This window comes from Python bivittatus, unplaced genomic scaffold (assembly GCF_059951505.1).
Source record: "Python bivittatus isolate LINGU-HERP-01145 unplaced genomic scaffold, Pbiv_v1 ctg000980_np1212, whole genome shotgun sequence".
Classification (NCBI taxonomy): Eukaryota; Metazoa; Chordata; class Lepidosauria; order Squamata; family Pythonidae; genus Python; species Python bivittatus.
Genome location: NW_028277125.1, coordinates 2,256,361 through 2,272,282, shown reverse-complemented (window position 1 = coordinate 2,272,282; position 15,922 = coordinate 2,256,361). Strand labels below are relative to the sequence as shown.

Below are 15,922 nucleotides of genomic sequence, written 5' to 3'. Positions count from 1 at the left end.
TGTGGTGGGGTTTAAGTACAAACAGGCGCGCCAGATGCACGAACGGGAGAGTCAGGAATCTACGTTCAAGGCAAAAACACCCCGATGTGTCTGTGCCTGGCATGGGGTCCGGATTGGGCCCGAGCGAGCTGGGGTGCGCCATCCCTGCGTTGGGTGGGCACCGCCAAGCTATTTTGGGTACCGCCCATAGGCCGATTGTGATTTGTTACAGGCAATCTGGAAACTGAAGAAGAGTTTCCATTTTGACTTCAAAAGTATTTTTCTTAGCTGTTCTGCAGCACATTTGCTAGGTTTCATTATTCAGCTGGATTCAGAATAATCTCTTTTTTTATAGATTAGCTAAGGGTTTTCTCAATTTGTCCTCAACTGTATTAGATACAGCACTGCCCACTTAACCCGGTTTTGATTGATTGATTGATTGATTGATTGATTGGATTTCTCCACCGCCCGTCTCCCCCACAATAGGGGGGATATAATATTTTTACTAATATTATATTCTAAACCAGCGTTTCTCAAACTTGGCAGCTGTAAGAAGTATGGACTTCAACTCCCAGAATCCCCCAGCCAGCTTGATAGGTGAATGGCTAAATTTTACATTCACTTTGGAGCTGAGACGGTCCCTTCCCTATTATAGTGTAGGGGGGACTTAAATTTATCCTTTTACCCAGGACTTGTATGATTTATATTGTTTTTATCATTTTTATTTGATTTTAAATGTTTCTTTATTTTATTTCTCAAATTTATATAGCCGCCCATCCCACTAACGTGACTCTGGGTGGCGTACAATAAAAAAAAAAATTAAAAAAAAAAACTTAAGCCACCATTGAAACGATTAATAATATATAAATAAGATCATGGGAGATTTGCAGCCCGGAGTCATTTGCTGAGGTGGGCGGCTATATAAATTGGCTAAATAAATAAATAAATAAGGTTTCTGTTATTCCCTTTGAAGTTTTTGGAAAGCCCATAGAAACCATGGACTTGGGCAGCCTATATTAATTTTTGGCAAAGCTGGGCGCAGGTCGGTTGATCAGAGTTCATTTCGATTTTGTTTCTCCTTCGGCTGGTCATCTTTTATTCTTGCAAATGATTCGTGACCTGGAGGGGTTCAGGCTAAACATGCAGATTGGATCAAATCTGGATCCTCATCTCTGCAACTTAAAAAAGCTCTGAAAAAGCTTGTGCTAATTTTCGATTCTCGCCTAGAATTAGGTTTCGGTTTTGCAAAGATGAGATGGCCTTTCAGAGCGAGAGAAATCTTTTTCTCAGACTGAGAATCAAAACTCAGTAGGAACGGGCGGTGGGTGAAATGGGCTGGGAGCCTGGGGGCGGGGGGAACACTTTGGGTCTCTCCCCCACCCACTTTTTTTCCTCCCCTGAAAAAAGAGACAGGAAGAAAGAATGCAAAGAACTGATTTCAAACAAGATTTCCTGAAGGGCCGAGTTTTATTTTGCGCCGTTTGTTTTAATAGAGATTTCCTTCCAAAGCGCTAAATCTGGAGTGTACACAGGAACATGGGCGTGGACAAATAAACAAACTGTGGACATGGCTGGGACGTGTGCAAACGGGGAATGGTGTCCTTGCTCGTTCTGAAAGCTTTCAATCCCACGGGCATGCTGAACGGGGGGTGTCGGGAAGCTAGAAACCGAAGGTTTGCATGGCACGTATTTGAAGCCTGGAAGCTGCCTTCCGTAAATAGTGCGATCAATGGGAAGGTCTGTTGGAGGACGCGGCTGTGCTAAAAAACTGAGTGGGCTGGTTTGCAAGGCCGGGGTTGTTTTGCCCTGTGCACGGATGGCTCTGAAATATAAACCCTGTTTGGATGGCAATGGAGCCAGTGACATGGGAAGCAGTGTTTCTCAGCCTTGGGAACTTTAAGATGGGTGGACTTCAACTCCCAGGATTCCCCAGCCAGCATGGCTGGCTGGGGAATCCTGGGAGTTGAAGTCCACCCATCTTAAAGTGGCCAAGTTTGGACAACACTGGTTTATTGAGCTAATCTGTGTGGAAATTGCAGATCAGACCTGCTTGTCTCATGCTCGTGGGCTGCTAAAGCTCATGGCTCCAAAACAGAGTATCAAATAAGACATTGAAATGAAATGAAATGAAATGAAATGAAATTGCTGAGATCCAGCTGTGTAGACTTTGGTGCCTGCAGTTGCTGGGAACTGTAGTCCCTTTCTGTGCAGAAGGCAGGAATGAAGCCAAAGGCCTTGGTCAAAAACCCAGAAACCTCCAGTCCAAAAAGGTTAGGTTTTTGCCAGGGGTGTCTGCAGGGGGTGGTTGAAAAAGTCAAGATGGCAGCTATGATGGTGTGATCCAGCATCTGCTTTTTCTTAATGTAAGTCATAGCTGCATTTCATTTGGGAATGTGTATATGTGTGTGTGTGTGTATGTGTGTGTGTGTGTGTGTAGGTATGTGTATGTGTAAGTGCACACAGACACACACACACCGTTGCTAGCAGCTTCTTGCTGCCCTGAAAAAGCAATGTAAAAAGAAGAAATTCCATGCTTTTTGCAGATCAGCAAACCTGGAGATCAGTCCAAGCACCGTACAGGTCACGGAGGTCTCTCCAGGGTGCTGCTCATTTTACAGTAACGGCTTCATTTTAGTTTTCTCATACCCCACCCCTGCAAGGTAGGCCTTTCCCCGATTTTTTAAATTGCATCGAGTGGGAAAAGGGGGCCAAAACTGGAAGACATTTTTCTGGCTGGGGAGCCCCATGTTGGGCTGAAGTTTGTTCACGATCCTGTTGTTTCTGCTTGCTTCCTAGGCCCCCCTTGTTTTCTTTGTTTGCGCCCATCGGACAGCCCTTCCCAGCTGCCCCCCCCCTCGATTTTGGACGTGAGGCCAAGGACAGGATCGTACTCTAGGTAAACTTTTACCCTCTAAAACAAAGTTGGTCTTTTAAGGTCTCTTTCCAGAGTGTTTCAGGAGAACTCCCTGCACCTGGTCACTCTCTGACTGCGATGTGCAATTGCTTAGGGGGATGACGAATTTAAAAACAAAAATTAGAAATGGTAATTTAAAAATACGGTGGCATGGTGAGGCTTAACAGACACTCAAACTTCCAGGCCTTGGAAAAATAGTCCACCAGGGCAGGGACGCCCACAGGGGTGGCTGGGGGTCAAAAAACCCGAAGATGACTGCTTTGATGAGGCAGCTGTGGCCCCCATCTTGACTTTTTTGACCTCTGCTCCCATGTATGCCCTTGAAGTGGGATAAAATGTACATCTGTGAGCATCTGTCCATTGTGCTGAACGTGCAACCTCTTTATGGCTCCGGTTTCCTTGAAAATCTGCCCTGGAAAGGTGCCACTCCTTGGTCGACCCTTTGTTGGGTTTCCCATTGCATGTAGGTTGGGTTCTGTGCCAAATTCCAGAATGCAGGCAGGGCGCAAGTGAGAACCGGGATGTTAGGAGGGCCGGGCTCCCCTCCTGGGCCATCAGCCCCTGATCTGAGTTTGGTTACGTGCAGCGGTGCCACAGAGGGTGAAATGATTGCTCGTCTTAGGGAAACGGAAGAGTGGTTCTGCGGGGTATTTGCCTCTGTGGAGGGTTGGAGACTTCTCAGAAGCACATGGACAGGTTTTCCTACTTTCCTGCCTTGTTGAGCAATGCCCACGGCTCAAAATTAGGTGTAGCCCCCACATTTGCTCCTGGGGCAGCGTAAAAACTGGAAAAAGTTTGCATTCGCTCCTCCCCCTGCGCTTCAGCTGCAAACGTTTCCACCAACAGCGGATGAGTTTCTGTGGGTTGAGAGCAACCTTCATTTTTCTTTTCAGGTCTTTTTTTTCCTGCTTTCGGGGGATTCTTAAGAATGAGAAGGGGGCGGGGGGCAGGAAGCCCGTGAAGGGAAGCGGTCCAGCTTCCATTCTTAAAAAGCGTTCTTAACTCACGCGGGTGACGTTAGGCAGCCGAGGGCTCCCAATTTTGGTGCATGGCTTGGATTATTGGCGGAGGTGGGCGAGCTCCAGCTGTGCTGGACGCCAACTCCTGTCCTCCCCCGCAGCTGGAGGTGGTGGCTGGCCACCCCAGGGCCCCGCCGCAGCCTCGTCTCCCCTGCCCGTTCCTAGAAGGAGGCCTCTGGGTTTCAGCAAAGGCAAACAGAGCCGGGAATCCGGGCGCTCTCGTCTGTCCTGGCCGTCCTCCGTTCCTTATAAGGCCAGGAGCAAGGGCTGGGGAAGAGACGGTCTGGCTGGCATACCAGGCATGCCCCGAATTCTTCCGAGCCCTCCTGCGGGTGGCTGGCCCCTATGCTCAGAACTGGAGCTGAGCGTCGCCCCCGGAGAAAGTCCCATCTCCGGGAAACGCTTCTCCTTGTGCACGAGATAATTGTCTGCTCCTAAAAAAACACGGATGGGGGGAGAAAAATGCTCCGGCCTTGGCTGGCCAGGCTGCCCCCAGATGTACTGGGCAAGGGGAGGCAGGGCTGCTCCCGAGAGGGAGGCACCCTTCCCACCCAGGCGTCCTCCCCTCCTTGGACTGCAAGGGCCAGAATTCCTGCAGGGCAGGGGAATTCTGGGCGATGTAGTCCCAAGACTCCCAGAGGGAGCCCGTGCCTCCCGCTTTGCAGGGTTTCGCGCCGCCTCCTCCCCCTGGCAGCTGCCGACAGAGGGGGCAGGAGCTGCCATTCAGAAACACTCTGTTTATCCCGCGGCTTTGCCCCTGCACCAGCACCGGATTTTGCAGTCGGAGCGGCTGCTGGTCAGGGCTGGTTGCATAGGGGACAGGCCCGTCGGCCGAGCTTCGTGTTCTGATGCTCCTGGGCCGGGGAGGGAGTGGGGCACTCGGTATGGGGTAACTTTAGGGAAGTCGTTTCACGGTGTGTGCAGGGGCCGCTGGGGGCGGGGAGGGTCTCCCCGCGATTCCTTTAGGGCACACGTTTGTGGCAGGGAAGGGGCAACACGGGTGAGTCTGCAAAAGCAGGGTCTGTGCCCGGGGTGCCCGCTGCTGGATTAGACCGGGGTGCACTAAGTAGGCAGCGAAGGGGCTTGCTTTGGCATTTGAATCAAACTTTTTAGCACTGGGTGCCCCCAGGGACGGAAGGTGCCAGAGGTGGGAGCCCTCTTGGAGGAGGGCGGCAGGTGGCCTGAATGATGGGGGGGCATCACTGGGGTCAAGACTGGAAGTTTGTTCTCCTGGCACGATTCTCCAGCGCTCCTTGGCTAGAAAACCCACCAGGTGCCTTCTGCCGACCACGTGTTATATTATTTATTTATTATTGCTTGCGTGTTATATCGATAGAGAGAGGGCCGCCATCTCGCCAGGTGCTCCTCGGGGGGGGGGCGAACTTAAGATTTTGAACAGAAGAGAAGAACAAAACCAACAGCATAATACAATAATGTATAAGACGTAGCATTGGTCACGATTAGTTTTTTTGTGGGTTGGCGTGATGCGCAACCCAGCCCCCGAGTCATGTTGAGGACGGTTGTCTGTGTGATTGATTGATAGATTGATTGATTAGGTGCCATCGAGTCATTGTTGACTCTTCACAACCCCCTAGAGCAGTGTTTCTCACCCTTGGCAACTTTAAGATCTGTGGACTTCAACTCCCAGAATTCCCCAGCCAGCATAGCTGGCTGGGGAATTCTGGGAGTTGAAGTCCACAGGTCTTAAAGTTGCCAAGGGTGAGAAACACTGACCTAAACAGATGTTATGGTGCATTAACAAAACTTCAGGCGAGCATATTGAAGTTCAAGTCTGCTTTTGTTCAGGGGGTATAATCTTGAGGGCTGCCATTTAATACAAACCAAAGGGTCCTACCCCACACTTAACACTCACCCCCACAACTTTGATGCCTGTTAACCCCCTTTCATTTCTTTCTGGCTGAGTGCGCCAGGCACATCCAGCCGGTTGACACTGGCGAGCCCAGCATGTGGGTTCATTCGTGCACGGAGTGAGAAGGTTGCCTGAATCAACCCGTGCCCGATTAGCCGGTGGAACTCCCTGCCCCTTGTTGTGGGGCTGCTGACTTGGGTCCCGAGTCCTGAGCTCCGGGTACCGGCATTCTGGAAACATGAGAGGAGAGCCTGGAGTTGCACTGACGCCCCAGTTCCTCCGTGAGCCCCTCTTCTCGGCTTCCGGCCCCCTTGGTCCTTCTCCCCATCTCTGCTCCCCCCCACCCCTGTGCTCCAGAGGGAGGTCCACCGGGTCCATGCCCTGCCAGGTCAGCCTTGTTCATCCCTCCGGGGACCGTTTTCCAAGGCCGTGCAAACCTCGGCCGGTCCCGGCTGCCCGGGCGAGCGGGCAGCAGCCTCATCCCACCCCTGCCCAGCTGGACACAGTGGAAAACGGAGAAAAATTCTCATTACCGCTTCTTCCCGCCAGCAGCAGCCAGAGGTGGCGAGGCCGAGAGAGGAAATTAATCTCGGAGCCGAACTTGAAGCTTTTCTGTTTTCCTGGAACTGTGGAAGTAATTAGCAGCTCTGATGATCTCCTGTGTTCTCCGAGAAATTAAGATGGTGACGAAAACGGCCTCTTTTTTGTTCAGCCGCTCCTTCTGGGGGTAAATGTGAAGGAACAGGCTGCTGTGAGGTTCAGCTGTGAAAATTGTGTTTCAGCCTCGCAGGGAAGAAAGGGAATATATATATATGTAAGGTTTGTCAGTGGCAAATCCAAAATTGAATTCCACTCTTGCCTCGTGAAAGCTTGTTGCTCTTATGAATCACCCCTTAATTTAATAGCATGAACTCGGTGAGCGAGGCAGGCCAGAGAAAGGCAGCATACGAGGAGGCGAAAACTTTTCCTGAGTGGCAGAAGGCTTGGGCCTCCTTCCTGACTGGGGCCAGAGGCAGCACGGAGGGTCTTTTCGACGTTTCCATCCCCTCCGTGGCCGACCCGCTCTTGCTACAGACGTGCAGGAGACCTGAACCGTGATGCACCGGGAGCCGTCCAGAGTTTGGGGGACCTCTGCAGTTTGCTTCTGCGTCGTGTGCTTTATGGCCATTCTGCAGCTTTTCTCAGCATTCAGCCTCCAAACGACAACCCTGTAAGGTGGTCCGGGCAGACAGTACCCAGGAAGGACCAGAAGCTGGTTCCCTGTGGTCCAAATGCATCACCTTAATCCCGGCCCCTGCTGAATTAGGGCAACCGTTGTGCCTCCCAACCTTCCCCCACAAAGAGCTGGTGCTTCTGCCCCTCATTTCAGCGGAGCCCGGGGGTGCAGTGGGGGGATCAGAACTGGCCACCCACCCCCCTTTGAGCCCCTCCATTTTCGAAATGGGGAGAGCTTGCCTGGCAGCCTCCCTCCACCAGCTGGCTGATGCTGACCCCCTTCCTCCCACACTCCTCATCCTCACCCAGAGAGAGAGTGATCATCCGTTCGCAGGACGCCTTGAGCCTGGTGCACGAATTAACCCTTCGCCTGCCAGCTGGGCTGGCTGCTGGGGTGCACGGACCCAGGCCTGCCAATGAGCCGTGGGGATGGGTCCAAGGGAGAGGCGAGAGGCCGGGTGGGGCAACATCCGGAGTCCGGAACCCTGCAGGCCGGGGCTGGCTTTGGGAGCTGTCCTGAGCACCCTTCCCGGCAGGGGCACAGTCCGTCAGCCCTGCTCCATCCAGCGCGGGCCTGAGACCCACGGCTCAGGAGCTGCAGAGCCGCCTCCTTCCAGTCTGCCCTCGGACCCTGGAGCTTCCCTGGGCGCCCCGCCTAGGGCTGAGCTTCTGAGTCTCGGAGACGGTCAGCGGGTGCAGGGAGGAGGTCCTGGCACTGGGGGGCTGGGGGGAAGCCAGAGTGGGGTCCCTGGACCCTCCAGCCCCGAGGCTGCCTCTGGCTCCGCTTCTTCCCCAGCGCCCTGGTCTGAGGACACGTCCTCCAGCAGGACCATTCGCACCCCTGGTTTCTGGCCTGTGCCCAGTGCATTAAGCCACCGTGTAACTAACCAAGGTCAACACCAGCCAGGGTCTCTGTGCAGTGCACCCTCAGCGGCTAGGCCCTTACCTAGCCAGGTGAAACCCAACCACTGCGGAGCCATCCTGACTTGAAAGTGCTCCCTGATCCTCGTCTTCCTGTGGCAATCCGAGATCGGGATAGTTTTGCTGGGGCCAGTCAGAAGGGAGAGCTCTTCCTGTGATATTCTGAAATGGGATGGGGCAGCTTAACGCTCCTCATTTAATTTGGGAGCTGCTGGGGCAGCAGGCGTTGAGGTCCCGGGAGAGATCCTTTGGTATTAAGCATATTAAGATCTAGAAAGCCTGCCTTGCCCCCCCCCCCCTTCCCCGCCAACCTTGGCTGATCTCGCAGAATATTTAAATCTGAGTTGTCCTTGGATGGGAGGCCACCAGAAAAGCCCCAGGGGTGCAGGTCAGACTGCAAGTTGGAAAAAACTCCCTAGCCAAGGGCCGGGGCGACCCACTTCCCCTGTCTTGTGCCCCCAAAAGTACATATTTACTTTCACAAGAAGTTAGGTGGGGAGACTTTATTTTTACCTTGAGTTCTGACAGAGTGGGTGTAAGTCCAGCCACGGTATTTTGGGCAGGGTGGCAGGTGCAAGAAACTGCAAACCGTGAGGAAGTTTGGCAGCATTCAAATTAAAGGCTTTAAGGAGAGATTTATAGCGAGTTTCTGGTGGAAAATATGAAGTATGTCAGAAAATGTTAATGATCACCTTGAGTTAAATGAAATAATGCACGGGAAAAAAATTAAGGACATATTGATTTTTCTATATATTCCCTTTTAAGCCATACACTTAAAATGCCATATCCATAAATACGCATAATTCCAATTTTGATTCCAATTTTCAGGTAAGATTAGCTTATCACTGAGTGCTCCATCTGTTATGCATTTCACTTCACATTTGCATCCTCTGGGGATTATTAACATAATTGGGCTGCTTAAGCAACAACACAGACACACACAACACAGACACACACATCTTCAGTTGTCATGCAACATTTTTCGCTGCCAATTTGTCGTTTCAGGCTTTTACTTACCATCCCAAGAGGCCTGTTTGTTTTCTGATTGAAGTTTGAATTATAAATTATTACTTCATATTGGATGGGCAGGGAATAGCATCAGGAGATGCGTGCCAAAATAAAACTTTATGCAAAATGTTTAAGAAAGTTGTACTTCGTTCATACTGCAGTTTAGGATTTATTTTTTCTTTTTAAGCAGGAAATGTGACTTTGCAAAGAACTGCTTTCTTTGGCTGCAGAAAAAAAAAACAGGAAGGAAAGAAAGCCCTATCTATTGAGTTTCGGGTTTGCGCTAAACGAATCCAGGGCTGGTTTCATTTCAGGTTTCTGGGAGAATTTGGACATTCTTTGCAAAATGTACCGGCAGCCACAGCTGGCATGCAAAGTTGGTCGAATGGTTAAAGTCTCCAGGCCAGAAAGCGGGAGGCGGTGAGTTCTAGTCCCGCCTTAGGCATAAAAAAGCAGCTGGGTGACTTTGGGCCGGTCCCTCTCTTTCAGCCCAGCCCACCTTGCAGGGTGGTTGTGATTAGGAAAAGAGGAGGAGGAAGGAGGATTGGGTATCTTTGCTGCCTTGAGTTATTTATAAAAAGAAGAAAGGTGGGATAAAACATCTAAAAAAGAAAGCATCCAGCCAGATCTGGACTGAATAGGGGCAGAAACAGGGTTGAGCCAAAGGTTGTCCTAGATGTCTTCTTCAGCCTGGAAGCCACCATCCATCCTCCATTTGGTCGCTTCACTGCCAGCATTTCACAACTCGCAGGCCATTGCTGAGAATTCTGGGAGTTTTGTGGAGGATGGATGGATGGATGGATGGATGGATGGATGGATGGATGATGGACGGATGATAGATAGATACCTTGAGCCTTTGCAGTGGTGCATTTTCTGCATTATTAAGGCCTTTTCTATCCTCTGCAGCCAAACCATCTTATCAGAGCCCATCCCTTGGATCTCTGGGTGCCAACCCTAACAGTTCGGCTCTCGGTTAGGGAGATGCCAGACAGGTGTCAACAAAAGCCATCTCCATTCCTGGAAGTCCTGCCTTTAAGTCCATCTGGAGAGGCCCTTGGCCAGTAAGTCCAACCTGAAAGTGCTGGAATGCTAGCATTGGAAGGGGGCTTTGAGGTCATCCAATCCACCCCGCTCAGGGCAGGGATCTGGATTAAAAGCATCTCTCTCAGAGAGGCAGCAGTCCAGCCTCTGGCCATGGGTGTCATTGATCATGTCCCTGTTTTAAGGAGGAAGGGTGGCAGCCAGGGACCCATAGCTGCCGGTCACCCCTCCATCTGCCATTTTCCACCCTCCTCACATTGTGTCGTAGAAATTTGGTGGGAAGCAGGCTGGATTTGGACAGCTGTTTTTCTCTTCTCCCCACAAAGTAAGGTGCAGAAGAGAAACCTGAAGCTTCTTGAAACCACTAACCCCCCCCTCGCAGGATTGATTTTTCCCGCTCCCCCAAGGAAGAGACAAAGCTGTTCCCTTTGGGACCTGTGCAGACTGATCCATTCACCAGTCTCTAATGGGAAGGAGAGCAAAGGCGGATTGTCATAACCCGGAGATGCAAGTAATTTGCAGCGTGGTCTCTCGGGAGGGAGCTGGTCCGATCTGCAAAGGTGATGTTTGACCAGAGATGCATAAATTGGAGGGACGTCTCAGAAACCCGCTGATTTTGTGAGCCCAGCTCCTTCCGCTGAGCGTCGGCTTTTGTCTCCAAAGGCTGAATTTGTGAATTTTCCCAATTCCTCTCTTTTCAGCCCAGCTCGAGAGTTCCACAGTATTGCTTGCCTTAAAAGAAGTGTGCATGCACACACGTGTGCACACACACGCCATTCACGCGCTGTTCTGCCTTGGTGGCATCTTGACTTATTCATAGCCACCAAAAGGGAAAAGATGGGGAAAGTACCACGCTGGTCTCTGAAAGCATCGGGGCCTTTTCCTGAGCAAGAGGTGCGGAGGTGAGGCTGGTATTTGTGGTAGATCGACTGAAATTGTGGCTTCCTAGAATGTCATGTGCACTTGCAAAGAACATGCTGTGGCCTGTTGGGGTGAGTGCTCACCATCCCATCCTTGCTAATGCTTGCAAAGCATGCAAGGGTCTTTCTCAATTTCTCGTATGACTTACATTTTAGGACTGTCTCGGAGACAGTTTTTGCCCTCCTGGCGTCGGCTGAATTAATATTACAAATGTACTGAAGCCAAAAGAAAATCAAAGTAGGAACCAGGGCTGTCAGCGGATTAACATACACACTCCTAGGGTGCCTTATTTATTTTATTTTATTTTATTTCCCAAACCAAGGCCACTGCTCGTTGCAACATTTTCTTTCTGGCTTGGTTTTGGGTGCTGCTGAATGGTTTTGCCTTTTCAATGGTCTTTAGGATTTATTAAGCATTGATGATTCTTTGAAGAAGCAGAAGGAAGCCGCGGCACGCAAAGGAGGAAGTTGGAACAGGGTGTTGGGCGGCCAGGAGCCCAAACCGGGTTGAGTCCAACGTGTTGCATAGCATTAAAAAACATCTTTAGGGCGGCCAGGGAGCAAATCGGGAGCCAGGGAACCAGATGAGACTGAATGAATCTACGCTGGATGAGTCTGGAGCTGGTCCTCCCCCACAAAATAGGATATTGAAGTTGGACTGGGGAGATCCGGGTTCGAATCCCCGTGGAGCCATAAACCAATCAGTTGCAATCGATTGTAAGCGTCCCACCTGAACCACCCACGGTTGCTGTAAGAATGAAATGGAGAAAGAGAAATCTCGCCTTTTCTGTACCCCCAAGGACACCTCCCCGATTTCAGAGCAGCAGGACTTCTGATACTGAACTTTGGAGCAGTGTTTTTCAATCTCAGCAACTTTTAAGATGAGTGGACTTCAACTCCCAGAATTCCCCAGCCAGCATAGCTGGCTGGGGAATTCTGGGAGTTGAAGTCCACTCATCTTAAAAGTTGTTGAGGTTGAGAAACACTGCTTTGGAGTGACAGGCCGCCACTTTGCCCCCCGATTCATCACTGAAAGCAAGTCAAAGCGGATGTCGAAATGGGTACCCCGCCCTGTTCTTCACAGCTATTGATTTGTAGCGGAGCTGATCACTCCAGCTGCCGAACCGATCCTTGGTAGTTCTCCTCGCAGTCCTCTGCAGCACAGGCAGGACACGCAGGCTTTACGACCTATGTGGGCAAAAGCCTTAACTCAGCCTTCTCCAGCCTGTTGTGTGAATGCAGCCGTTGGGTCTGCAAGGCGACAAGCTGGCCATTGCTGACGCTGATCGGTTGAACGGTGCCAATCTGCTCTTCTCGGCTGATTCATGCCGCTGAGAACCTACTGACTTAAGTCGTTACCTGTAAAGTGCCGGTTAGCAGGTGGCATAAAGGTGAGCAGTTGGGGGGGGAGTGGGAGATGGGATCTGCACCCAGGATTATGGGTTGGGGTCCTCCGGCAGCCTCTGTTTTCTCCGGGAAAGTTTGTGAAGGCCTTGTGATCCCTATCTTTTGCAAGGTGAGAGAGTCGGAGAGGGGTTGGTTTTGCACCTCCAGCCCGCCTCGCCCACGGGCTGGCAACGTGGGCGCTGGATCCTGCCTCCTTTCTTTTCACTGTTATGTGCCACCCACGGTCCTTTGGAGCCGGGGCGGATTTGCAGCGCAGCTAACAAATGACATAACCTTCGCGGCTTATTTTCGTTCTCTCTTTCCTTTCGCTGCAGGCCTGCCCTGAATAAGCCATTTGAAAAAGGGGGAAAAAAAATGAAGCTATTATCTAGACTCGAGAAGTGAGAAAAAAAGGAAGTAAGGTAGTCATAGAGCAGATGCTGCGATGATTCAGCAGGCAAATTATGATTCTGGCCTGTTTCTGTATCGCTTTACGGATAGAGCCTTTTTTCCCTCTTAATATCAGGTCGCTCCGTGCAGCGGTGATGGGCTGCGTGCCTTTGAAGAGTCTTTCAGCTCACCGGGAGGGAGAGGCGGCGGCATCTTGGCGTGTGCCAGCGCTGTCCTGGGCCAGAAGGGGGGCCACCTGCCCCCCGGTGCTTTGACTGGGGCTCTTTGGCTGCAAGGGCAAGGGGAGGCACCCATGGGTGGTCATGGGGGGGCAACATCGTGCGCATCGTGGAGTCATCGTGCAGGCGATGCAGACGGACTTGTGCCATTTGTGTGGCAATGTGATGATGCCACGTATGCAACAGCCGCACGAGGCAGGGCTGTCCTTTGTGCAGCGTCGGGGCGACACAATGATATTCCTGCAGGGAAGTTGCACCGGCATGATGCCCTTTGCACGATAATGGCACGAAGCAGGAGAAGCTCGGTGCCTTCAGCGGATCAGGAGGTTTCTCCTTCAATCTGCTTCATTGCCTGGAAGGGCTGAGAATGGTCCTGCTCCGAAGTCTCGCAGAGTTGTTTTCCCTAAGAGTAGGCAATATTATCCAAGCTGGAACAAGGGTTTGTCTCTGAATCAGAGCACTTCAGATCGGTGGTTTCGCCTTGGCCTGTCCCGGGGCCACCATGCGGCCAGTTTACTCAAAAAGTGAGGCCGGATGGGAGCCCACCAGGAAACCCTCTGGCTATCGGGTAGAATATTAATGGCAACGGTACGAAAGATGCTTTTCTGTTGTCACCGCGAAAGCGGCACAGACCCGTTGAAGGAGACTCTCCTTCCTGTACTGTGATGGCTCTTATCTCCTGATCTTTGCTGATCTTTTGGAGAGAGTTGATATCTTTTGGGGACAAGCAGAGCCATTGGGGGCATCTGGGAAAGTGGCTTCCGTTTCCAGGGCTCACATGTTGTCCATATGGTTAGCTGTGTTTGAAGAGCAGGACACACATGTGCACACACACGTGTGCTCTTTGGCATCTGGTGGGTGTTCCCTGATGTCTTGGATCGGCTCTCAGGGCAGGGCTGAATGATGGGGCCGTAGTTGCAATTCCCAAGACTGTTGCCTCCTTTTCAGAAGGGATAGAATAGGACCTTCCTTCCTTCCTTCCTTCCTTCCTTCCTTCCTTCCTTCCTTCCTTCCTTCCTTCCTTCCTTCCTTCCTTCCTTCCTCCCTCCCTCCCTCCCTCCCTCCCTCCCTCCCTCCCTCCCTCTTCTTTCTTCTTTCTTCTTTCTTCTTTCTTCTTTCTTCTTTCTTCTTTCTTCTTCCTTGTCATGAGACTTGGGAGTCATTGGGAACCGGAGACATTCTTAAATGGCTCCACTGTAATTGATATTCTGCTCTCTCCATGGGGTTTGTACATTTTAAATTCTAATTTGTTTTAAAATGTGTGATAATGTTTTTATTCCAACTTTTTTTTATCTTTTTCTAATGCCTGTTTTTATTTTCTTATTATTTATTTTGATTGTTGTATGCCACCCAGAGTCGCTTTGTGTGAGATGGGCGGCTGTATAAATGTGATGTATAAATAAATAAATAAATAAATAAATAACTATTTGGCCCCCCATCTCATAAAAAAGTGACTCTAGGCGGCGCACAATAAAATCAATCGCAAAGTCAAAATATTAGAAGCGAGTACAGTTAAAAAGACATCAAACAACATTACTAATAACAAGGGAGTAGAGAAAAACAGATGTTAAAAACAGGACAGCCATCTCATTAGAGCCCCATTTCCTTGAGTTTCCAAAACAGCCCTGTTTGGAAGGACTTCCGGAAGGATATCAAGGATGGGGCCAACCTCACTTCATGGGGCGGTGGGGGTGTGATGATGAATCCCAGCTGGGTGGTTTCCACATCTCTTCCTGGATCCGAAGGATGGCTGGAAAAATGGGTCGCCCGGTGGCTGGGACAATCAGTGGGAAGGCGATTGAGAGACCTTGCCTTCGGGCCCTCGGGAACGGATGGCTTGCAAACCCCTCGGTGGGGGGGAGATGCTGGAGGACCACAAAGAGAGCAAGGGGTGATCCAGCTGGTGGCATTTGGACACAGATGGGCAGGTTGACTCAAAAAACAGGTGCGTTTAGCTTAGCAGGCAGCCCAGCTTGGCCTCTCGGTTTGGGATTTTGAGTAACCTCCCTTCTTGTCTGCTCTCTGTGAATCCCAACCTTGAATTTCCTAGAAGGACGTCCTGAGCACCTGCCAGCCCCGCCAAGGAGGCAGCCGAGCCTGGAGAGAGCGAGCGAGCGAGCGAGCGATCTCTTGCATAACCCTTTCCGGGGTTGGTGTCTGCTCTCTCAGAAATACGCAGCTCCCCGAAGGCCCCTCCGTCCTCCCCAGCGTGCAGGCAGCTGTTGCCCTAGCGTTTCACCGGCACACCGCCGAACGAGTTTGCCATCGCTCACGGGACGGGAAGAGCTGGGCTTGCGCTGCAAAGCGCCAGCCGGTGTGCCCGCTGCTCCGCTTGGCCTTTGGCAGCCCTCCGGGCGGGTCTGTGCCTGCTGGAAGCGGTGGGCAGAAGGCTCCGAGTTTTCCACCGAGATTCAGCCACGCGTCCCCAGTAACGCGCAGGGAGGCCAATATGGTCGAACAGCTCCTTCCTCCGAGAAAGAAAGAAAATACAAAAAAACTGGCTCCCGTTCAGAGCAGAAAGGGACGGCGACCGGCCTGACAAGGCTGTTGTAAGGCTGCGAAGGAGGTCATGCGTAAAAGCACTCTGTTCGCTTGCAAAACTGCTCCCTGACAAAACAATGGACCTAAAAACGGGGGGGGGGGGGGCAAAGATGTATGGCATGCAAAGGCAGTGCAAAATAAAGCTTTGTTTGAAAGGGAGGGGGGTGTATGGCGGGGTGAGTGGGTTATCACTGGGCAGGAAAATGATGTTTTCCTAATGTTAAGGGGAGTATGAGGACCCTCTTCTGCTGGGCAGGTTAAAGCAGGGGTGGGCAAGGGGTTGAGCTAGAGGATTTCCAGGTACTTTCCGCCCTTCCATGTTATACGTCTGTGATTTTTCTGAGTCGCTTTTTGGGCACGCTCTCTGGCCCTGCTTGTGAATCTTTGCCAGATGGTGATGCTTAACAAACAGCAGTACAGTTTGGAGTTTTCCCCCAAAGCAAGATCTACAGCGAGAGTTCAGCTCCTTGTTCTCTAAA

The 15,922-nt window shown here is 51.2% G+C and overlaps 1 protein-coding gene across 12 annotated transcripts in view; it reads left to right on the top strand.

Annotated features, from left to right (window-relative positions):
- Nucleotides 1–15,922, top strand: part of LPP (LIM domain containing preferred translocation partner in lipoma) — a 229,236-nt gene that overhangs the window by 43,105 nt on the left and 170,209 nt on the right. For 6 of the 12 annotated variants that reach the window (XM_088132292.1, XM_088132289.1, XM_088132290.1 and 3 more), the window contains one exon: nt 2,776–2,875. The exons of the other annotated variants lie outside the window; for them this stretch is intronic. The gene's annotated coding sequence lies outside the window, so the exon portion shown is untranslated. The remainder of the gene's footprint in view (nt 1–2,775; nt 2,876–15,922) is intronic. 12 annotated transcript variants of the gene reach the window in all.